This window comes from Protopterus annectens, chromosome 1.part0 (assembly GCF_019279795.1).
Source record: "Protopterus annectens isolate FY-2018-M chromosome 1.part0, PAN1.0, whole genome shotgun sequence".
Lineage (NCBI taxonomy): Eukaryota > Metazoa > Chordata > Ceratodontiformes > Protopteridae > Protopterus > Protopterus annectens.
This window is the reverse complement of record NC_056725.1, coordinates 1,359,278,870-1,359,303,048: the sequence shown is the minus strand read 5'-3', so window position 1 is coordinate 1,359,303,048 and position 24,179 is coordinate 1,359,278,870. Positions and strand designations below refer to the sequence as shown.

The 24,179-nt window shown below is 41.7% G+C and overlaps 1 protein-coding gene across 1 annotated transcript in view; it reads right to left on the bottom strand.

The window, feature by feature from the left end:
* Positions 1–24,179, bottom strand: part of AK9 (adenylate kinase 9) — a 2,653,312-nt gene that overhangs the window by 642,655 nt on the left and 1,986,478 nt on the right. The window lies entirely within an intron of this gene.

The window sequence follows — 24,179 nt, the reverse complement described above, 5'->3', positions numbered from 1 at the left end:
GGCTCCATCCCTATCCCATGATGTTGCAGTGCTTTCCTGAGATCTTATTCGCTGGTGAATTTATATTCTACTCTATAACTGTATAAGGATATACATATATATCAAATCTACAAACCTGAACAAGGAGCAAAGTATATCACTGAACTCTAAGACTTCCTTGATCCTCCAGGAGCTAAAAGGATGGGGGTTGGAAGGTGGGACATAAGAATAAAGATGAGATGGACAACTCACATGGAACATTATGGTGAGTACATAACTTCTTTATGTGAAGTTGTCCTGTTTCATCTTCATTCTATACTGATGGGACAGCGTCCCTAGCACCATCTTTCCTGGGTGGATATAATGGGAGGATATTCTTCAGTAAAGTGGACCCAAAGGAGGCTCTGTCCCTGGAGGCCAAGTCTACTTTGTAATTAGTGATAAAGGTGTGAGCTCTTGCCCATGTTGCTGCTGCACAAATGATATGTATTGGCAATCTTGCTTTAAAGGCCTGAGAAGATGAGATGGATCTGGTGGAATGCACCCTTGCTTTATTTGGCAACTGTTTGTCTGCTGACTGATAAATAAATGAAGTACAATCTGACAACCATCTGGAAAAAGTTGTCTTTGTTACTGCCAAACCTTTTTTTTGTTTTCAGAAAAAGAAACAAAAAGTTGGTCCAATTTCCTATGTGTTTTTGTTCTATGCAAATAGAAGCGTAACTGCCTGTGAACATCAAGTTGGTGAAGCATGTATTCTGCCATATTGCCATACTTGGAGAAGAATACTGGTAGGTCTACTGACTGATTTAGATTAAGCTCCAAGCATACCTTGGGTAAAAAGGTAGGGTTTGTACATAGTGATACTCTATCATTATGAAAAAACATGTAGGGAGGTTTGATTGTTAAAGCTTGTAACTCTGACACTCTTCTTGCTGATGTGATTACTACTAGAAAAAGTGTTTTTCAAGATAAAAAATTCAAGTTGCAAGATGATGCTGGTTTAAAGGGTGGTAGGATTATGTGAGAAAGAACAAAATTGAGATTCCACAGTGGCAAAGATGGTTGAATTGGTGGTCTTAGCAAATTAGTTCCTCTCAGGAAAGCTTTTGAGAGCTTATAAAACATGATGTTTATACCTTCGTTCCCAGTATGAAAGTTGGATATTGCTGCCAGCTGGTCCTGTATAACTGCTGCAGAAGCTCCCTCGTTAAAAAGCTTAGCTAGGAATTCTAAAATGAAAGCTAGGGGTGCTGAATAGGGGTCACTGAGGTGCTGTGAAGCCCAGATTGAGAATATTTTCCATTTGCTTTGGTATAGTTTCCTTGTAGAATCTTATGAGAAGAAATTATTATGTGGCGAACCTCTGGAGTAAGTTGTATAGCCTGGCTATACTTGGAATTGGAGCAGCCATGCTGTCAATGTTAGAGAGTGAAGAGATGGATGGAAGTTCCCTGACGGGTGTGTCAGAAGGTCTGGCACTGAGTCCAGAATCCATGGTTCTTCCAGGAGATGAGGCTTCAGGAAGGGGAACCATACTTGACAAGGCCAGAATGGGGCGATTAGAATTAAGGTCCTTCCCCAACTGCTGGCTTTTTGAAGAACTTTGGGTATTAGAGGAAAGGGTGGAAATGCATAAAGGAGTCCTGGGGGCCAATCACGTACAAGTGCATCCCTCAGGGACTCCCCTGGAGGGGGGATCAGGGCAAAGTAGCTGCTGCATTTTGCATTTCTGGCTGTGGCGAACAGGTCGAAGCAAGGCTGGCCCCATCTGCAGTATATCCTTTCCGCTACTTCTTTCTTCAGGGACCACTCGTGTGGCATCAGAATGGCTCCGCTTAGTTTGTCCGCTATCATGTTGGATTTCCCCGGGATGTGCATTGCTATCACAAAACACTAGGAGGATGTCACCCACTGCCATACTCTCAGGGCCTCTCGACAGAGTGGGTAAGATCTGGCTCCTCATTGTTTGTTTATGTACCACACTACTGACATATTGTCTGTTTGTATTGCATTTGTATCAATTGGGAGAGAGTCCTGGAATGCTTGCAATGCCATGAGCACTGCTCTCATTTCTAGTACATTGATGTATAAATGAGCCTTGTGGTCCTGCTAAGTGCCTTGGGCTGTTCTTCCCTGATAATGCCCCATCCACCCTATCTGGGAAGTGTCCAAGGTCACTGTAGCTAATGGAACAGGGGGAACAATGGGTCGGCCCATGGTTACTTGATCTAAATGAAACCACTAATGAAGATCTTTCTTGCAGTTTTCCATCAGAGTTATCAAATGGGGCATGGGTAGCTGTTTCATGGACCACTGAGTGAACAGCAACAATTAGAGGATTCTCATGTGTAATCTCGCTAGGGGAATCACCATTATTGCTGCTGACATAGTGCCCAGTACTTTTAGGACTGTTCTGGCTTGTACTTTGGACTTGAAAAGGAGGTTTCGGATCTGGAGACAAAGAGTTTGGACTCTTTCTGGAGGCAACCCGACCATCATGCTTGTTGTGTTTATTTCTGTGTCTATAAAGTTTATATGTTGTGATGGCAATAAGGCAGATTTTTCGTAATTCACTGAAATGTCAAGTTGGGCACATAGTTCCAAGGTATTTTCCCTTGCTTGAATAAGTAGGTGCTTGGTGGTGACGGTTAGGAGCCAGTCATCTAGATATGGAAACACCCAGAATCCCTGATGCCTTAGGTGAGCTTTGACCACTGCCATGCATTTAGTAAACACTCTGGGGGCTGTAGTGAGACCAAAGGGCAGAGCTCGGAATTGGTAATGACTGGCTCCTAGCCAAAAGTGCAGGTACCTCCTGGATGGCCTGTCCATTTTGATGTGGTAGTACACATCCTGGAGGTCTATTGAGCAAATCCAGTTGTCTTTCCCTAAGAAGGGAAGTACTGACTGCAATGTGACCATCCAGGACTTTGTCTTCTTTACTGAATTCTTTAGTCTGCTGAGATCCAATATGGGTCTCTAGTCCCCTGTTTTCTTTGGCACTAAAAAGAATCTTGTGTAAGTTCCGGATCCTATCTGATCTGCAGGGACTGATTAGATGGCTCTTTTTTCTAGCAACTTTTGAATTTCTATAGTTGTTTGTTTCCTGTGACTGGGTGGAACGTTCGGGATATTTTGAGTTTGTAAAGGTGGCATTCAAAAGGGGATTGAGTATCCTCTGGATATAATCTTTTGTACCCATTTGTCTGTTGTTAGGCTTAGCCAGGCTTGTGGATACAAAGACAGATGACCCCCTGACGGCCTCCAGAGATGGACAGATGGGCCTCCTTTCAGGACTACTGTAAGGATTTACCGAAGTAAGAATTACAATCACCCTGGTTCTGCAGAACCCCTCTCTTGCGTGGGTGGCGAATTCCATTATTACCTTCTCCTTTGCCCCTGGAGGAAGGTACGCCCTGCAAGTCCTGAAAGCCCCTCTGGGATTTTTGGAACTACATTTTCCCTGCCCTTTGGCCCTTGGGATAAGGTCTAGAAGGTGTGGAAAAACGGACTCCTATGGCAGCAAGAGTCTTTCTTTCTTGTTCACATCAGGTATGTGTTTCCTTTACTTTAGGCCCAAACAAGGATGAGCCATCAAATGGGATGTTGACAAAGGATGACTTGTAGGGCTCTGCGAAATTGAGCAAGCACATCCAGGAATGTCTCCTAAGGGCAATTCCTTAACCTGTTGACCTGCTCGCTCCATCAACTGCATAAGATACAAGCCTCATGGAAGATTTGACCACTGAATTTAGGGTGGCAAGCTGAGATGATACTTTGTCTGCTACCCCCACAGCTACTGTACCCTGTAGAGTATCTCCTAGTTCTTTCAGGAGATCTCCCTGAAGTCTCATAAAATGCGTGAGGTAGTTCAGGGACCTAAGGGTGAAGGCCGGTGAGGAAAAAATGTGCTTTCCTTATCTGTCCATGGTCCTTGACTCCTTATTCATGGCTGTACAGATGTAGAAGCTTCAACTAATTCCTTCTTCGTGGCCACCGCCACCACTGTAGCATCTACAGGTACTCTTTTAGTTAAACAGGTTTTGTCATCAGGCACAGCGATAAATTTATTCAGCCTCCAAGGAACAAGCTCCACTGTATCTGGAGAATCCCACATCTTTTGAGACACTAATTCTATCAGTTCATCGAAAGGTGGAGACACCCAGGTGGCTGAAGGTTGAAACCCAAAAGCCTTCAGATACACAGACTCCTCATCAGAAGAGGTAATGGGCTTCCAGCTGCCTCGCTGTCTAAGGATTTCCAAGATGTCCACAAAAGATATATCTTCAAAGAGTGACAGTGGGAACACTTCTGACACCTTGAGGTCCATGTCCAATGTAATAGACTCTTCCAGAGAGTCTATATGCTTCCTCTTGCATGATTTCTTCCAGGGAACCTCTTCGGTGGGGCATTCCAGAGAGGTTTCGGAAGAAAGGATATCACGCAATGGGGCTTTCTGAGGCTCAGGGTCTCTGCGCTGTTGGGTAATTGCCTGTGCATGGACAGATACTGGTGCTTTCTGGGATGGAATGCTTGGTTCCAACAGTACAGATGATGTCCGTGGGGACAGAGCTCTCCTCATGGCTGCAAAGGCCTCCTTCCCATGGCCCATGACAATCCCAGGTTCCAAAGAATCTGATGATCCCCCCGGTACCATGGGGGTTGACTCCAAACCTGAGGTAGGAGCTAAGCTCACTTGAGCTGAGGCTCCAAGAGGTAGAGTCAGAGCTGAAAGAGTCTTGGTACAACTGCCGCCCCCCGGATCTGACTGGTGAGTGTCGGCTCCTAGATACCTCAGAGGGCTCTGAGGTAGTCAGAGCGATCGGAACTGAAGAATCTTCAGAAGATCTCGGTTCCATCAGTTTCATTACTGTTGGTGCAAAGCTTTCCAGCTCCGAAACTCGAACTAGAGTCAGAGGAGGAATGGAACTTACAGGGAAGGGCACAGTCAGCTCCAAGCTCACCTGAGTCGGTGCCGACAACAATTTAGCAAGCGCCAGCTTTCCAGCTCCGAAACTTGAACTAGAGTCAGAGGAGGAATGGAACTTACAGGGAAGGGCACAGTCGGCTCCAAGCTCACCTGAGTCGGTGTCGACAACAATTTAGCAAGCGCCAGTGTCTGCAGTAATCTCTCCACCATGCGATCCACACTGAATTCTGATAACCTCCTGGAGGATCTAGAAGATGGAGCCGATGCCACTGACTGGAGCAGAGGAGACTTAAGAGTCAGGGAGACTGGCAACAAAACAGGTGAGCAGCTCCAGATTGTATAGACTGTCAGTTCTGACACAGATGGAACTAAAACGGTAGGTCTGTCTTGGTTAAATTTTTTAGAGGTTGTCGGAGACATCCTTGGCTGTTTTGTCAACAGCTCCGATGATGTACAAGAAGAAGAAGAAGGAGGCAACCTCTTTGCATGAGGTTTGGGTGAACTTTGAGCTTTGTCCAAGGCTTCCTCAAAGGAGGATTTAATTAAGCCTCTCAAAATCAACTTATTCTTAAGCTTTTGTAAGAAGTTAGAGCTGAAAGAATGACATATAGAGCATGTTTCCTGTAGATGGATTGCCCCTAAACAATAAACGCAGTCTGTATGTCCATCCATGATGGACATTTTTTGGGAACACTTAGGACATTTTTTTAAACCAGATGGTTTCACCTCTTTTTGCTTTGGCATTGCTAATAACACTTCTACACACACACACACACACACACACACACACACACACACACACACACACACACACACACACACACACACACACACACACACACATGCACTAAAGACACCCTCTAACTTAAACAGGACCCAACAGAAAAGGAGACTTTCTAACTTTAACTTAAACAAGCCTTAAAGCAAAATCAAAAGGTCACACACACACACACACACACACACACACACACACACACACACACACACACACACACACACACACTTAGGTAACCTTAAAATTATTGGTAACTAGAAGCTAGATATGAGAACCAAATTTAAATGCGTATAAATATATATATATATATATATATATATATATATATATATATATATATATATATATATATATATATATATATACTAAACTACTAAGCTAACACAGCTCTATACTAAACACGCTGCAAGCAATAAACAGGGGGTAGGGATATGAGAGTTAAGTACAAATGACCCTCCAAAAAAACACATGAAAGAATACAGTTTCTAGTAATATATCCTAAAGAACTACCAAAATGGCTTAACTAATGCTTATAGGTTCATAGGTAGGTACTAGGCTATCAGTCCAAGAGCCTATCTAAGCCTAGCCAGCAAGGTTCCCTGGCTTACACCACCCAAGAATGTTAATTTCCTGTGCCCCTGACAAGCAGAGCCACAGAAGTGATCCCTGGGGTGTATTTCCTATTTCCCATCCACTCATCAAGATTTTTCTTGAAGAGTGTTAATGAGGAACTTTGCTTGACATAGATGTGTAGCTTGTTCCAGAGTATAGGAAGTCTCTGGGACAGGAATCTATCTCGCTAGCATGTCCTACTTATTGTGGTGACAAGGTTTACGTCCCTAGAGCATGTAGCTCAGAGGGATTTGTATTTCTTTAGGTGTAGCATGTCTATCAGCTCTGGGTTTAACATAGCTTTATATGTTAGGCAGAGAGCTACTCAGACTAGGCGATATGCTACAGAGTAAAGCTGGAGTTTTTTGAGATGGTCAGTGTAGGGCATCTGTTTGAGGCCAGTAATCCTCTTTGTGAGGTACTTCTGTGGCCTTTCCAGCTGCTTTGTGAGGTACATTCCAAAAGGGGCGTTGTACTCTATAATGGGTTTAATGAGTGCCAAGTAGAGGGGAACAATGACCTCTTTATCCTGGATGAGAACCCTTTTGTGATGAGGTTTGCCACATAGAAGGATTTCCTGACTACTGTGGCGATGTGATTATCAAAGCAGAGACTACTCTCCACCTGGGTCCCAAGGTCTCTTATCACACATTCGGCGTTAAGTAGACTGCCGTTTATGTGGTAGTTCATGGGTACAGAGTTTTTACCAAAGGGGATGACAATGCACTTTTTGGCATTGAGCTTGAGGTCATGCCTCTGTACCAGGCATCTGACTCAGTGAGGCCCTTCTGTAGGATGCCCACATCATTTGGGGACTTGACTATGGCTCCTAGTTTGCAGTCATCTGCGAACTTCGTTAGCCAGAGGCCTTCTGTGTTAGCCTGTACTTCAGAGAAGTAGATACCAAACAGGAGAGGTCCCAGGACTGAACCCTGTGGTACTCCATTTGTCACTGATTTGAAGTCAGATTTGGAGTCCGCAGCTTTTACAGCGTGGGTTCTGTCAGTGAGCCAGTTGGCTACCCATCTTGTGACGTAGGGATTTATACCTAGTTTAGTAAGTTTAGCTATAATTCCAGAATGGGGGATGGTGTTGAAAGCCTTGGCGAGGTCAAGATAGGCTGTGTGAACCCCCTTACCCTCATCTACGGCTTTGGTGACTACCTCAAAGAAGTCAATCAGATTCAGAGGGCGTGATCTGCCTTTCACAAACCTGAACTGGGTGGGGTCCAGAGTTTGGAGGTTACCAATGTCTTTGTTTATGAGTTCCACTATGATACGTTCCATGGCCTTGCAGACCAGGCTTATCAGGCTAATAAGGTGATAGCTCCCAAGATCAGTGGTGGCTCCCCCTTTGTGGAGTGGGATAACTGTTGCTGTGCACCATTCAGTGGGCACAAAGCCTGACGTGAGACTATGACTGAACATGGTGCTTAGGTGGGGAGCCACTTTGTTCTGAAGTCCATGTAAAACACAGCCTGGGATGTTGTCCAGTCCCATGGATGCTGTGTTTTTGGTTTTAGAGAGCGGCTTTTACCTGCATAGATGTGATTACAGGGACTCTGCATTCTTCCTGTATAGATATGGGCCCTTTAGGGGGTGAGTGGGGGGTAAAGTTAGCACTGAACCTATCTGCCAGGATGTTGGCAATATCAGTTGATTCTGTAATTTCTGTGCCATTGTGATGTAACTCAGAGCACATCTGGGTGTTGCCATGAAGATTCTTGACATAGCTATAGAATGCTTTGTGGTTGCCCTTCGAATCAGTGGCAATTTTGTTTTCGTTGCTAGCTTTTGAGGATCTTATAAGGGATCTCAACTTCTTACTGAGGCTGACCAGGGAGCTCTTTCACTCATGGGATTTTACTCTCTTTTGCAACAGTTTTTTCCTTCTGTTGTAGAGTTTGTTTATGGCAGGGGACCACCAGATTGGGTTCCTTTTTTTGGAGGATAGCATATTGGTTCTGTTTGGGATAGCACAATCCATGCACTCATGTAAGTGCTTATAGAGTGCATTTGTGTAGGCTACAGCAGTCGTAACTTTATTGTCCATCTGCATGGGTGTCATGAAGTTCGCCACTTCTGTCTTAAGAAGCATGAAGTTGGCTTTGGAGAAATTTTTTACCATGGTTTCCTTAATGGTGGGTGAGGGCGGGATGCGGATATCTAGGGTGATTAGCTTATGGTCGGATCTGATCAACGAGGAGTTGACTACAGGTGTGGAACACCAGTCACTCATGTTGGTAATGACTAGGTCTAGGATATTGCTGCCACTGGTGGGGGTGTGGATAAGTTGATCTGGGGCATTGGAATTTATGAATTTCAGAAAGTGTTGAGCGAAGGAATTGGTACATGAGTAGTTTTCCCAGTTAATGGTGGGGTAGTTGAAATCGCCCATTATTAGGGTGTTTGGTTGAACCCTAATATTTTCCAGTATATCAAGAAAAGAGGAGTGGGAATCCTGGGGCATGGTGGGGGATTTGTAGCAAGCTTTTGGATTGCAGTTTTGCCCAGTTAGTTGCACTTGGATAACCTCAGATGCATTATGCTGTGCATCTAGCTTGGAGGTGTAGATATTCTTAATGAATATGGACACACCTCCACCTTTGGTGTTCTGTTCCAGGTTAGATGGCTGAAAAGTGTGGTATAAGTTATAGCCTGGTAATGCAGGGGTGCTCTCTAGAGCCTTGAACCTGGTCTCAGTCACTGCACAGATATCGATGTTCTCCATTTTAAGGAGTGCCTCGAGTGAGTGCATTTTGAGATTTAGACTTCTAGCATTGAGTAGCATTACCCTCAGTTTTTGCTTGCCTGTTCTTGTTACGGTGGTGAATTTGTCATTTGAACCTTGCCTAAAAAAGGCACTATAGGGGTGGCAAGACCCTTAGCCAGAATCCAGAATCCCAGCTTATCTATTAAAATAAAGGCCTAAACATGACGGCCTGAAAAAAACACACTCTAACTATGTACTAAGTAACTAACAACAATTTTAATAATATCAAAGGCACTAAGCACACTATCTAACTAGGAAAAACCCAGAAAATTTAGCTATAACAGGTTTTAAAGATGAAAAAAAAAAATTTCTACTCAGCCCGAGCTAGTCGTACATCCGATCTGTTTCAGCAGCAAACAAGATCTGAGGAAAACACTGTAGCATCATGGAATAGGGATGGAGCCACAAGCTAGTTTCAGATCTCTAGCTTTAGTAAGCGTCCGAGTCGGAACTGAGGATCAGTTTCGAACCCATCAGTATAGAATGAAGACGAGACAGGCCAATTTCACATCATTTATTTTACTGATTTATTCAGTTTCATTCCATCTCTGGTTATATTATGGTCATTCCCTACCAATGGATGAAACTCTAGGCACTCCAAACTGTGTACACTAAGATATTGTAAAAAAAAAAAAAAAAAAAAAAACACCCCATCAACTTATATATACATACTCCAAGATTGCCATACCTTGGAGAAAAGGGAATATTTAGAGAAATGGCCATCCCAAAATTAGCATACATAAGTCTGTTTGAGGATTTGCTGTAGTGGGTCCTGGCATTTCAAATGTTTACCTGTACAAGGAATGCATCCAAATCTCCTGAGGTGCAACAAAAATAACATTAAAATTTGAGTCAGTAGATTCACAATGGAATCCAAACCACAGCAGTACACTAGTCCCAGATATATGATGTACTCCCCCAAATATACAGTGCAAGTTCTGCAGATATCAAAGAAGATAAAGTAAAAATGTCTTAATGCAATGCAAACTCAAGGAAAAAAGAATGTTCATATCATACATTCAGATAGGAATCTGAGACTCCTGAGATAGTCCTATAGAATATTAAGATGCATATTTAACAATACAACCTAAATCTCATGGTCATGTAAAAGGGAAGGAATATGCACATCACCAACAATCTCATGTACAACACTGTGTGGCAACATGATATAGACAATACTGTTTTTCTTATCTTTAAAAAATCCAAGGTCATGTGAGAACAGCAGCATGCAACAGTATGAAAGGCCATATCCCCTTTGGAAAAAAACATGTACCCGTGAATTACCACATAGGCGGCAGTACACTAAACACCGAAAGTGTGATAAGAGACTTACTGACACAGGTGGACAGTGATCTCACCTTCAATAACCTCATCGCCACAACAGTCAGGACATCCTTCTATGTGGCACACCTCATCACTAAGGGCTTTTCATCCAGAAAAAAGGAGGTCATTGTCCCACTGTACTCATCCCTCAAGAGACCCATTATAGAATACAACACCCCATTTGGTATGTACCTCTCAAGACATCTGCAACAACTGGAAAGGCCGCAGAAATACCTCACTAAAAGAATCACAGGCCTAAAGCAGATGTCCTATGCTGACTGCCTTAAAAAACTCCAGCTATACTCTGTTGCATATCGTCTACTCAGAGGCGATCTCTGCTTAACATACAAGGCCATGTCAAACCCAGAGCTGTTGGACATGGTAAACTTAATGAAATCCCAATTCCTCAGAGACACACACACTCCAAGGATCTCAACCTTGTCATCACAATAAACAAAACATGCTGGCGGGATAGGTTCCTGACCCAGAGACTCCCCAGACTCTGGAGTAAACTGGCCATACATGTCAAGCAGAGCACCTCTTTGGCCCTCTTCAAAAGGAACCTTGACGATTAGATGGGAGAAAGGAAATTCACCCCAGGGATCACGTCAGTCACCCTGCTAGACAGGGGTCCATGAAAGTAAATAGTGTGGGAAGAAATAGCCAGGGAATTGTTATGGCTAGGCTTGTATAGGCCCTAGGGCCGATAGCCTAGTACCAACCTATGAACCTATGAGCTAGTAATGCAGCACATCCTCAAGGAAATGTGCATATCTTTATTTAAAGAAAATCAAATCAAACTCAGTCACATTTGTGCAGATATAAATTGGGAATATATTGAAGTACTAAACATGAAACCACAGAGCCTTGGTGGTGGTGTACACCCTTTTCCTTGAGGGTGTGTAATGTGGGGATTTAGTATCTATGGGTTACAGGAGTTCAGCCATAAAAAGCATTTATATTTTAAGTTTTAACAGGTCACAGGTGCCTGAACACTGACTTTATGTCCACAAACATATGAAACGTGAACCTTCTGATTTGTGTGGTCCAGAGCCAAACCCATAATTTAAAATGTACTGTATTAGTCTGCCAAATCTAAAAATGCATCTAGTTGTAATATGCTGTGCAGATATGGTACCAAGTAAAAAAAATAAATAAAAATAAAAACATGTATGAATATAATGACCACCAGGGAGGTGGCAAAAATACACCTACATCAGAGTTGTATACTAGGTGAGGCAGGTCCTACCTAATTAGGACAATAATAAGACAAGAAATGCCCACATTACTTGCACACTATGTGGAAATGGTAGTTTATCTTTGAAACTGAAGGTTGATGAGAGTTAAGTGAGAAAATGGTCAAATAATTTTTACTACTTAAACTGGATTATAAGATGATGACTGTAATAAACTGGAATTCCCTAGCCAGTTCTCTACCAAAGGGCATATTATTTATAACTATGAGAGAGAATAAAGTTACAGATACTTTTACTTCATTTAGTGAATGATTTATTGTGTCAAAAAGCCCTTGAGTTAAATGTTAGCTATATGTCAGTATTTTAAGGACACAGTATGGAAACCACATTCAGGCATTTGGAATAATCACTGTCTCCATTCCACTGAATACTTTTCTCTAACAGGATAAACCTGGGGAGACTTTAGATGTACCTTATGAAACCATGAACTTATGTGTGAATATTTTTCAGATGTTAAGTGAGAAAAGGGGAAAGTACAGTATGTTGAATAAGCAGCTTATATGTCAGAGGAGTAGATCAAAACAGCAGACATCTAGCAAGCACTGTTTTGGCATTGGTTGTTAACATTAATCATATCTGTTTAGACTTGAATGAGAAAATGTTGACTTGCCCTTCTTTCGTGTCTCCTCAACTAACACAGCATTCTTGAACAAGTAGGACTCCAGAAATGGATAAACTACAGGTTGTTGATAACACAAACTGTTTGGTCAGCAAAATAAATCCTGAGTATGTGTTTGTGTTTGGGGGAGGGGATCCCTGATCTGCTGAATGTACGAGAAAAGACTTCCTGTAACTCTAGCAAAACAGCCTACTATGAGCTTTTAGCACACTACGTAGATAATTTCTTTAGGGGGCCTCAAGAGTGCAGAACAGTTTAGTAACTTTTTTTTCCAAAAAAATTTCATTTTACTGCACTGCCACATGACTACTTGTCATGCTTCCCGTGGTAATATGTACAGCAAGTATTTGTATTTTTTTCACTTCAAAATGATGGCACCATAGCAAAAATCAGGCAGAAATGATACCCATCTGGTAACATATGGATTGATGTCTAGTTGAGGAGTTTATCTATTATACCTGAGTGGGGAATAGTATCGAAGGCCTTGGCCAGGTCAAGTTAGGCGGTGTGCACCATCTTCCCCTCGTCTATGGCCTTGGTGACTGTCTCAAAGAAGTCGACCAAATTTAACAGGCATGACCTCCCCTTGACGAAACCAAACTGTGTCGGATCAAGTGTCTGGCGGCTGCCAGTGTCCTTGTTAATGAGGTCCATGATAATCCACTCTATGCCCTTGCAGATCAGGCTAGTTAGGCTGATGGGTCTAGAATTTCCTGGATCAGTGGATGTTCCACATATGGGCAAAGGGATGACAGTAGCTGTCCTCCACTCGGCTGGTACTCAGGCTTTGGCTGAATAGGGTGCCTAATGGTGCTGCAAGTTTCTGCCTGAGTTCATGTAGGATGCAGCCTAGGATGTTATCGGGTCCCATGGAGGCTGTATTTTTGCCTTTGAGAGGACAGTGATGACTTTCTCCCTACAGATAAGGGGAGTGCAGCAAGTACTGGGGATGTCCTGTTTTACTGATGGGGCCAAACTGTCAATTGCCAAAGCTCAAAGAGGAAGGAGTGGATCTAATGATCTTGGATCTGATCCTGCCCTGTTGGAGTTAATGCTGACCATTTGGCTCTGAGCTTTGGACAGATCCAGTGTGGTTATAGCCAACAAGATCAGAGAACTCACTGGAGTTGAGGAAGAATGCATTCCTGGCTCTGACACAAATCAGGGAAAGTTGGATTACACGGATTCTGATCTGAGGGTTCAGATTGGAGAAGAAGCCATATGAGAACAGAGGGAAGAAACAACTCTCCCAGATTTGACAGTGGCCTGAGCTGGGAGGATCCCCAACAATTTTGGTCCAAAGAAATCTGCTCATCATCTTGCCCCTGTCTACTTCAGTGAGGCTCCTAGAAGACCTGACTGACTTAATGGATGAGGTAAAGGAAGGTGGTCTAGATTGCAAAATTGGAGACTGGAGGCTGGGAGAAATCGGATCCAGAGAAAATCTGGGTTGAGTATGGGATTCTATAAAAATCTCATCCAAATGCACTGGCTCTTTGAGTTTAGAGGTTTTTGGATCTGGAGCTGAAGAAAATGTTCAGTCTGGAGACCTCTTCCTATATGTTTTGGGGTTGTCCTTATCCTTTTCTTTATCCTTGTCTTTTGCTTTTTCCCTTGGTTTATCAGACAGCAACTTTGAGGAAGATGGAGAAGATGAAGAGACCATGGATTTCACAGACACAGAAGAGGGGTTATCTCCCAATGAGGGTGGAAGAAAGCCCTTCAGTATCAATTTAGTTCGACATTCATTAATGACCCTTTGGCAAAAGGCTGCACAACTGGAGCAGAAAAAAAGAATAGGGAAAGATTGTTTATGAGTAACTCTAAGTAAAAGTTATAATAGTTTTAGTAGAATAGAAAAAAAATGTCCCACGCTAAAACAAGAGACTGAGAATAAAAAACGGGAGGAAAGTGAACAGTATTAGGGACACAATGATAAGGAGAAATGATTTATATTGCAAGAAAGAAAATAATAAAGAAATTATTCTATTTATCTCTTTTGACAAAAAAAAAAAAAAAAAAAACACCTGAGCACCAAAGATCCATCCTTTCATTTGTGGTAGCAAACAAGATCAGAGGAAGCTCATTCTATACTCTGGGATTATGAGTAAGGGGAAAAGGATCTAAAGTGGAAGTGGCCAAAGTCGGATCCATGTCATATCTGAGACCCATATGTTGAGGAATGGATGGAAAAGTTTACATCAGATCAAATGTTTATCAGAAGACAGATTTGACAAGGAAATCACTGCATGACTGGTCAGATCTGGGATTAGAAAATAAGTATTTATAAGACTGAGGAATTTTATACAATCTATTTGCCTTTTTAGGGACTGCAGGCTAGTTGTCAGGCATATTTCAGGATGTAATAAAAACATTCTTCATGGCTGAAAGAACAGGATGAACAGCAGTGGTCTGAAGGAATTCCAGATGTAATAAATCATATTTGTTCAAAGAAACTGGAATGACATTTTGTTTCCACTGAAAAAAGTGGTTCATCCTAGATATTGTTTCAGAAAAGGAAAATTCTTCCAAGGGTAAATTAGAAGAAATGCTCTCCTTAGAATCAGAATCAGTTGCCTGAGGGTAAATAACTGCAGTTGTTTACTGAAAATTTATAACCAGTTCATCACACTGGGAACCTTCAGAAACTGAAGAATTCCTTTTTCTCTTAACAGTTACAGAATGAGAAGGATTAACAGCCTGGACTAAGCCCTGAGCTAAGACCAGTAAATCTTCCCTATTTAAAGTAGCAGAGATATGGGAATATAAATGTTTAACTTTCTTCTTCTTTTTGCCAGAATATCCAAAGAAGCAGACTGAGTCATGTCATGGTCAAGAAGAAAGTACTCTTAAACTCTGGAAGTAGGCATCTTAGTCTGAGTAAGCACAGAAGCATTCCCACTCCTTCCTCCAAGACCAACAAATATTGTTGTCTCATACCAAGGACACCCCAACAGCCGTACAACGTTCTAACCCATAGTCCATGGTGGCTGAAGGGACTACATCAGAGGAACCCAAGAAAGATGAGTAGTCTGACAAACCTTAAATGGCCACTGTGGGGTCATCCATCTACAGCTGAGGAAAAGAAGCAGCCTGCTGAATAGGCAAAGGCTTTCTGGAAATATTCTTCTTTTTGTGACCAAAGGAAGGAATGACAAAGGAAATGATAAGCTGTTACATGGTAAAGCTGAGAATGAAGCCTAAAACCTGGGCAGTGATGACAGCAGCAGTCAGTAAATGGCAGGTATCAAGAAAGTTGTGTTTTCACCAAAAATATATCATTAAAAGCACAAAAACACTTGCCCCAACTCCTAAAAACAATTTGTAAACCTTTCACCAATAAATATTACAGAAAACTGTAAAACATTTACATTAAAAGTAATAAAACAACCATACTTTTTCAACTGACAGAAATGTCATATGGCAGTCCAAAAAACAAAAAAAAAGATAAATCCGAACAAAACAACAAATAGTTATTTTAATAAAAGTATTGTTTTAGTCATAAAATTATATGTGAAAGTTTTTTTTTTCCAGGAGGGAACTCATCTGGGCAGAAGTGGAGAACTGCTAGCTGACAAGCAATCATCAAAAGCCCACAGGAGGAGTGCTCATCGGTTACAAGAAAGCTCTGAAGGGCTCAACACCCAAACGACCAATTTTCTATGGCATAGCCTGAGCTATTCATAGTCTGCTCAAGTAGAAGGTGTTGTTATGCTTTGGAAGCTGGCTGACCATTATAGCTTAGGCCAGATATATCCAATAGAGTTAAGGCTATTGCAGCAGTGATCTAATAATGAACATAGTTGGATTATTTGAGCCATGAGAGTGTTATTAAGCCATGCCAGAACCATGGTAGGAATATGGGGGATATACTAGCAGTAATACAGTATAGGAGGGTGGACATTGTGGTGTCACAGACATATGAGCCAATGACAAGGGGGAGGTGAGGTATGGAGTTGTCTGGGTAGAGCCATTCGGGAATGAAATAGGAGGGAGACATGAAGATGAAGTAGCAATCTGCACAAAGAAGGGCAACAGATGCGAAGTCAAAGAGGAAAAAAAACACCAAACCAAATATAGAATGAGGATACAACCAGGATTAGAAGCTATGGTAAGTGTTCTAACACTGGAGGAGTGTCAGTGGATTGATAAAGCATATCCTCACCAGATTCAGCAAAAGACCAAGATGAGTGACTAGAAGAAAGTATAAACAAGTGGGAGGAAGGCAGTAATATTTGTGGGAGTTCTGAATTTGACAGAGCAGAGTGGGAGATTCTGAGCTCCAAGGTAAAGAGGGGCTAGTAGCTTATGGAGGTCTTGTACCATAAAGGGGTCAGCCAACTGCTGCAGGACCATCAAAAAAGACAGAATTCTAGACATGGTGCTAACCAGTGAAAATGCTGTCATGGATGTCCAGGTTAAGGCACTGACAGCCAGTAGTAATCATACCACTGTGTGGTCTAGAGTATAAGGGATATACACGATAATAAAAATACAAAGATCCAGTCACAAAAGGATGAAGTCCTGATTTGACACAAATAAATCCATGTTCAACTACTGGCACAAGCACTGGATAAACTAAGTAGGGGCAGAGGAGCAGGAGTGACTGACACTAATTTGCACATCTTAGGGAGAAGATGATTGATAGGCCCACCATGTTAGTGACACCTTCTGGTGAGGAGTTACAGATTTGTGGAAGATGTAAAGCAAGGTCCCACTGTAAAAGTGGTGCTTACACCACTGACCTGGAGAGTTGACATGTGGTAGTATGCATATCTCTCCTTGAACAGGAAGCTATCTCAAGCCTACAAGCAACCTATGAGAAGGAATAGAGAGGCAACTCATTGGGACCAGCATATGGCTCACACTGTAATGCCCACCTCTCTCTTCATGAGGGAACAGACAGGCTGATAAGGCTTGCTCAGAAAGGAAAAAGAAGCCACCTTCCTTTTTTCTGAGGCTATGGAATGCCTGGTTTTCATCAATGGAGTAACCAATGACCTGACTGGGGAAAGGAAGATGCATTTTGCAATCATTGGTTCACAGGTAGGTACTAGGCTATTGGGCCTAGGGTCTATATAAGCCTAGCCAAAAAAGGTACCCTGGCTTTCACCACTCAAGAAAATTATTTTCTTGTGCCCCTGTCGAGCAGAGCCACAGAGGTGATCCCCGGGGTGAATTTCCTATTTCCCATCTAGTCATCAAGATTTTTCTTGAAGAGTGCTAATGAGGAGCTTTGTTTGATACAGATAGTTAGCTTGTTCCAGAGTATGGGAAGTCTCTGGGATAGGAATCTATTCCTTCTGGGGAATAAGAAAAATTAATAAAAATACAAAGGCAATAGTGTGGGGGTTTAGGAGAGTGGATTATGCTGTGCTCAGGATGTGGTCAAAGATGGGTTTGGAAACTGGGAAGCAATTGAAAGGGTAAACAAGCGATGTGAATGGGTTAGTGATGGAATAATATACGGACAAAGGTGTGTGGAACAGGCAAAAAGGCAAAAGGAGAAGAAGCCAATGTGGCTACATAGGAATATGAAACTAGCACTAAAGACAAAAGATATGGCCTACAAGTAGAAAGGAGAGGTAAGGAGGTGAAGAAGACATAGGTAAAGCAGGCTAGAAAAAAAGCAACAAAGGCAGTAAGGCCAGCAAAGGCTAAAACTTTCATGAAGTTAGCAGAAAAAATCAAGAAGAAAAACAAGAGCTTTTTGGGTCCGTAGCAAAATGAAGCAACTGAAGGACTGAAATGACCAAATTGAGTAAAGATAATATGGAGCTCACAGAAGACTGGGAAAAAAACTGGGTTACTAATCTATGAACCTATGAACCTACTGAATGAATACTTTAATTTAGTCTTCAAAAAGTAAAGTAAAGAGAGAGTTCCAAGCTATCAGGAAAGCAGGAACGAATGGAGAGAATAGAAAACAGAGACATGCTCTCTCGCGTCACAGTCAGTACTCCTGACAAAGAGGAGATTGTCAGCACAAACAGCACACCACCCACATCACAGATCCAGGCACAATACACACACACCTATGCAGGGGTCCTCAATAAAAACTTACCTAAACAAGGGAGACCACCAAAATACACTCACAAACATTGCACACACAACACCAATCACATCATACACAGTAGACAACACACCAGTGTCTCACAAACACAGCTCATTAGGCATAACAATAAACCAACGCAGGCCATGAGACATAACAATAAAACAAACATACTAGTCATTGGCGACTCAGTTGTGAGACACACTGATGTCCCCCTCACCGGGCTCAACAAGGAGAAGGTCACGGTCAGGTGCCAGAATCCACCACGTCATGCAAGCACTTAAATCTCTCCACAACAGCTACAAGTATGACTCTGTCATTGTCCATGTTGGTGTGAATGACTTGAAATTTACCTTCCTGTACTATATGAAGAGAGACATGATTGAGCTCACAGAGTATGTGTCCCCGGCAGGTATGACCCTAGCCCAAAGCAGCATCCTACCTTCACCAAAAATGATACCACAATACCAACAAAAAATAATTGACTTCAACAAGTGGCTTAGGTTCTGGTGTCTTTCCAAGTGGATCCAGTATCTGTCTGCCTAGGATGACATGGTTGACAGCCTCGATACTTTGCCAGACATGGCCTCCAGCTGAAACCCCTGGGGTTGCGGATCTTGGCCAAGGCTCTTGCCTCCCCCATTGTGCCTTTTTTAGGCTATGTCCCAAAAACAAATCTTCCAAAATAAAAGATCTGTCAAAAAGCAAATTAAAGGTCATGCTGCTTAACGCTAGGAGCCTTAACCTGAAAATGTATAAAATAAAATGTACCAAAGCCAAGCACAAGTTCAGTTAAAATGATGCAATTTAATGAACAAATCACAAGTACTAAGTACTTTCACAGAAAATACTGCTTTATCAGACAATAACATTCAACTATCTGTTCTGCAGCTTTTATATCAAATCACATGTAATTAACTGTTGTTGTTTGTCTTTTCGGCTTCGGCTAGAGGGTCGCCACAGCGGAACTCTGGTCTGCTAATGACTGGCAGTAGATTTTTATGGTGCTGAGTTGCCAGCCCAACGCCCAACCTTCAGCGAAGGCATGCCCATTCACGCATGTCTTTCGGAGGCCACTTGACCGCAGGGAGGACATGCAGACTCCACACAGAAGGCACTCCAGCCGAGAATCGAACAGAAGAACATCTTGCTGTGAGGCAACAATGCTAATTACCTAAAATCTTGAATCTAAAATAAAAAAATGACCAAGTTTGTGAATGACTGTAAGTTGGGTGTTATCACTGACTCCCCAAATGATGTTAACATACTGCAAGAGGGTCTCACAGCTACAAATAACTGGTGCCAAAGTCATGGCCTTAAGTTAAATGCAAAAAATGTATTATCATACCATTCAACAAAAACACTGCCCCTACTTATTACCGCATCACACAAAAAACAAGGCAGCAGCAAATGGAACAAGATGAAATAATAACCAGCAGTAGAAGAACGACCAGCAATAAGGAAACTTGTAGCCCAAAAATAAAATAAATCTTGTTTAATCCACAATTTCAAACAGAGTTTAGCGCTTTCATTCCTTCTGGAACTTCATCAGAACTCAATAAGTAAAAACACAGCATTCCTGTTCAAATACTAGTTTAAAACAGTCACATGTCTATTCCTACCAATAAAATCATTTAAACTTCAATTGCTTCAATTTTAACACAGGGTGTATGAATAAAGTGTCATTAAGACCTGGATAATGTGTTGCATTTAAAACAATTTGCCATTTTAATTCAGACATATCCAGGTGCTCTTCCGCCACCCACCCTTGTGAATCCTTCACCATCTTTTCCACTATCATAAATTTGAAAGAATGAGTAGGATGGGTCCTAATGTGTCTATATAGAGCATTGCTCAACTTACAGTTCCTAATGTCAGCACTGTGCTCATATATACGATCACGCAACCTTCTCGTAGTCTTACCTATGTAGAAACTTACACATAGGTTACATAACGCAAAGTAAACAACATTTTTTGTGTCACAATTGCACCTCCTTTTAACAAAATAGGTGACATTCCTCACTGTGAAGTGGTTACTGATCATTATATATGAACAATGTGAACAAGCTCCACATTTTTTGGTGCCATCCACTTGCGCATTACAAGAACTGTCAGAGTGCACCACTTCCAATTTCTGTTTTAAAGACCTACCCTTCCTATATACAAACATAGGTTTACTGCCAATTTTTTCAATTAATTTACTGTATACATCCGTATCACTCCCAAAAATGTACCAGTTCTTTTCTATAATGTTTAATAAAACTCTTGTTATTGACACTTTGTTCCCTGATGTTTGCTACCATAATTGTACCATCAGTCCACAGTAGTGGTAGATATACACCATTTTGTCTTTTTCAAACCACTTCTCCTCTTATTTCTTCCAGAAATACCAATGGGTAGCCTCTTTTTCTAAACACAGACATAACTTTGTCACATTCACTCATAAAACATTCCATATTAGATACCATACGTGCCAGCCACCCTCACCAGCTGGCCCTTAACAACAGCCTTCTTTTGATGCATAGGATGCCAGATGGTGAAGTGCAGGTAGGTATTAGAGAAAGTAGGTTTCCTGTAAATGTTGGACACAAATTTCCTCCCCATTCTATCCTTAGATAATGCAATACCTAAGTGGTGAATGTGTTCACTGTTAGAATGTGAAGAAAAGGACAAAAACTCCACAGTGTTTCTAAATAATCAAGAAAAAGCTTTAAGTTTTCACTAATGTCATTCCATAGAAGGAAGATATCATCCAAAAATCTAACATATACTCCCCAAAATTTAGCAAAAGGGCTGCCCAGGATGAATCTATCCTCCCACTTTATTGGTAGGAATAGACATGTGACTGTTTTAAACTAGTATTTGAACAGGAATTCTGTGTTTTTACTGAGTGAGTTCTGATGAAGTTCCAGAAGGAATGAAAGAGCTAAACTCTGTTTGAAATTGTGGATTAAACAAGATTTATTTTATTTTTGGGCTACAAGTTTCCTTATTGCTGGTCATTCTTCTACTGCTGGTTATTATTTCATCTTGTTCCATTTGCTGCTGCCTTGTTTTTGTGTGGTTTCAACAGTTGTTTTTTGTTATTACTTCATGATTACCACATCAACCTCAACCCCCTAAGCACACACCCTGTGGTGAGACTCCTTGGTACTCAGGTTGACAACAATCTCACAATTTGACCATCATGTGGTGGCAGTGGTCAGAAAAGCTTTTTACTTGGTTCATCTTATAAGTAAAGGGATTAGATCCAGAAAAAAGGTTATTACCTCTCTGTACTCCTCCGTCATTAGGCCTATAATTGAGTATAATGTCCCGTTTGCTAGGTACCTCTCCAAATACCTGCAACAACTGGAAAGGCCACAGAAATACCTCACAAAGAGAATCCATGGCATCCAGCATATGGACAGGCTCAAATCACTATCACTCTACTCGGTATCACACAGATTGCTTAGAGGTGATCTGTGTCTCACCTACAAGGCAATATGACACCCTGCCCTACTAGAGATGCTCCATATCCACAAGTCTAACTCCTTGCACATTACCCGCTCGATAGGCCTAAATCTAATATATGACATCAACAAAACCTGCAGGAGAGACAGGTTTGTCTACAAGATGCTGCCCTGTCTCTGGAATAGACTTCCCATACATGTCAAACAGAGTACCTTGCTGACCCTCTACAAGCGCAACCTTGATGAGTAGATGGGAAACCACAAATTTGTCCCAGGGGATCCACCTTTCTCCCTCACTGACAGGTGCGACAGGTACTGATTGAGGGTTTTTTTGAGGATAAACTCTTGGCTAGGTTTTTAAGAGCCATAGGGCCATTACCCTAGTAACCTCCTATGATCCTATGAGACTATGATAGAGAGGAGGAAGGGTCAGTGGAATCTGGCTGCCCTTAGGAAGGATATAGTAAAAGAACTACATGGGATGCATCCAAGAGTCCTCATAAATCTTACCAGTTATTGGCTGTTCCCCTATTGGATATCTGCAGCATATCAAAGGCTATATAAGAGATGACAGAAGACTAGAAGACAGGAAGTATGATGCTTTTGTCTAAAGTATGGGGTTAGAAAAAAATCATCAGAACTACAGACCTGTTAGATGATAACAGCAGTGGAGAACCTTATGGAGAGAAACCTGAGAGGACAGATGGTTGTATATTTGAAGACAACAATCTCTAGGACATCAATCGACATGGGTTCATGACCAGAAGAATCTGTCAGTCAAATCTGATGCAGTTTTATGTCTGGGTTGCAAGTGAACTTGGCAGAGAAGTCATTCCTCCACAGGACTGTCGAAAGAAAACTGAAGGGGCTAGAGTATAGCAGCAAGATTAAGGAATTTGACAGCTGCAAATCTGAATGGCTGACACAGAAGGCTATGGTGAGAAGAATAGCACCATAAACTAGGAGAATGACTAGCGGTATACCGCAGGGGCCTGACCTATGTCTGGCACTCTTCAGCATGCTTGTTTAACACATATCTGAAGGAACAACAAACAGAATCAACCTCCTTGGTGATAACACAATGGTACAGCAGTGGAAGAGGGGATAAAGAATCTAGTGAAAGACTGAACTAGTGGGTTGTCAGTTAAGGTTCAGTGTGAACAAATTGGAAGTACTTCACTTAGGTCATAGCAACCCTGGTTTGAAGTATCAGAAGGAAGGGAGTGGGACTAATGGCAACAGAACAGAAAAAGGATCACAAATGAACTGGACAGGAGGGAGCAGAGTGAAAGACCAGTGTGGAAGCAGCAAACAGAATACTGAAGTGCATCTTTGGGGAGTAGAATGCAAAAGCAAATTGGTAATGCTTTTACTTTAAAGGGCGTTAGCAAGACTACGCCTTGACTACTATGTGCAGTTCTGAAGGTAAGGTAAGGAAAAGTATAGCTGGCTGCTGGAAGATATTCATAAAAAAAAACTATAAGAAAGATTTGTAGGTTGGATGGTATGAAATATGACCAGAGGTTAGTGAAGTTTGAGCTCTTTTCATATAAGGCATAGCAGGATCTAGCGCACTCTTACCAGTCATCAACATGGACAATTCTAGCGTCTTGAAAAGTAACTTTTGTTAACTAGTCCACTACCTACCAGTGAAAGAAGCCGAAATAGCTCAGTCCCTATGCCCTGCAATGAAGAGGTCACAACTTCCTGAACTTTCAGAGGTGTCTGCTCCATGTCATTGAAAGCGACTGGTCTTGCTTTCATCCCCTACCTTAAAATTCAAAAAGGTTTTGTCTTTTGCTTTTATATTTATGTTTATTTTTCCTGCATTGTCTACATTGTTCTAAGTTTAACTTTCACAGTGTTTTCTGCTTTTTAGATATAAAGGAGGAAACAAATGTCTGGTAGACTTCTAATAACTTCTATTGCACTGCAGCCTTTGTCCTGTGGATTACAATTTCTAATAAAAGTTATGCTGGACTCATACTGCCCAGTATTATGATTCCCTTCATCCCAAGAAGGACAATCACTTTGCAGGGAAATTTTTAGGGACAATCTGGCACTTGAATGTGCAATTCTTGGTCATTTTGAAACAGAATGACATAACTTCTTACCAAAGCAGTTGTAAAAATAAAGAATAATAAATAATTGCGCCTTCTTTTGAGATAGGATTTGTTATAGGTTAGATCAGTCTTAAGATGTAACTGAAGGAGTCATGTCAGTGTTGGCCTGATTTATCTTTGAGACACCACCAGTGGTCATAGAGAAACACAGGCTCTGCTGTAGAAGACTAACCGACTGCTATGGAAAAATTCTGTATAATGACTGGCCAGTGACAAATCACCCAGCTCTAAGTATTACTATTATATTAAAAAACACACTCAAGAAAATATTCTTTCCAGGATG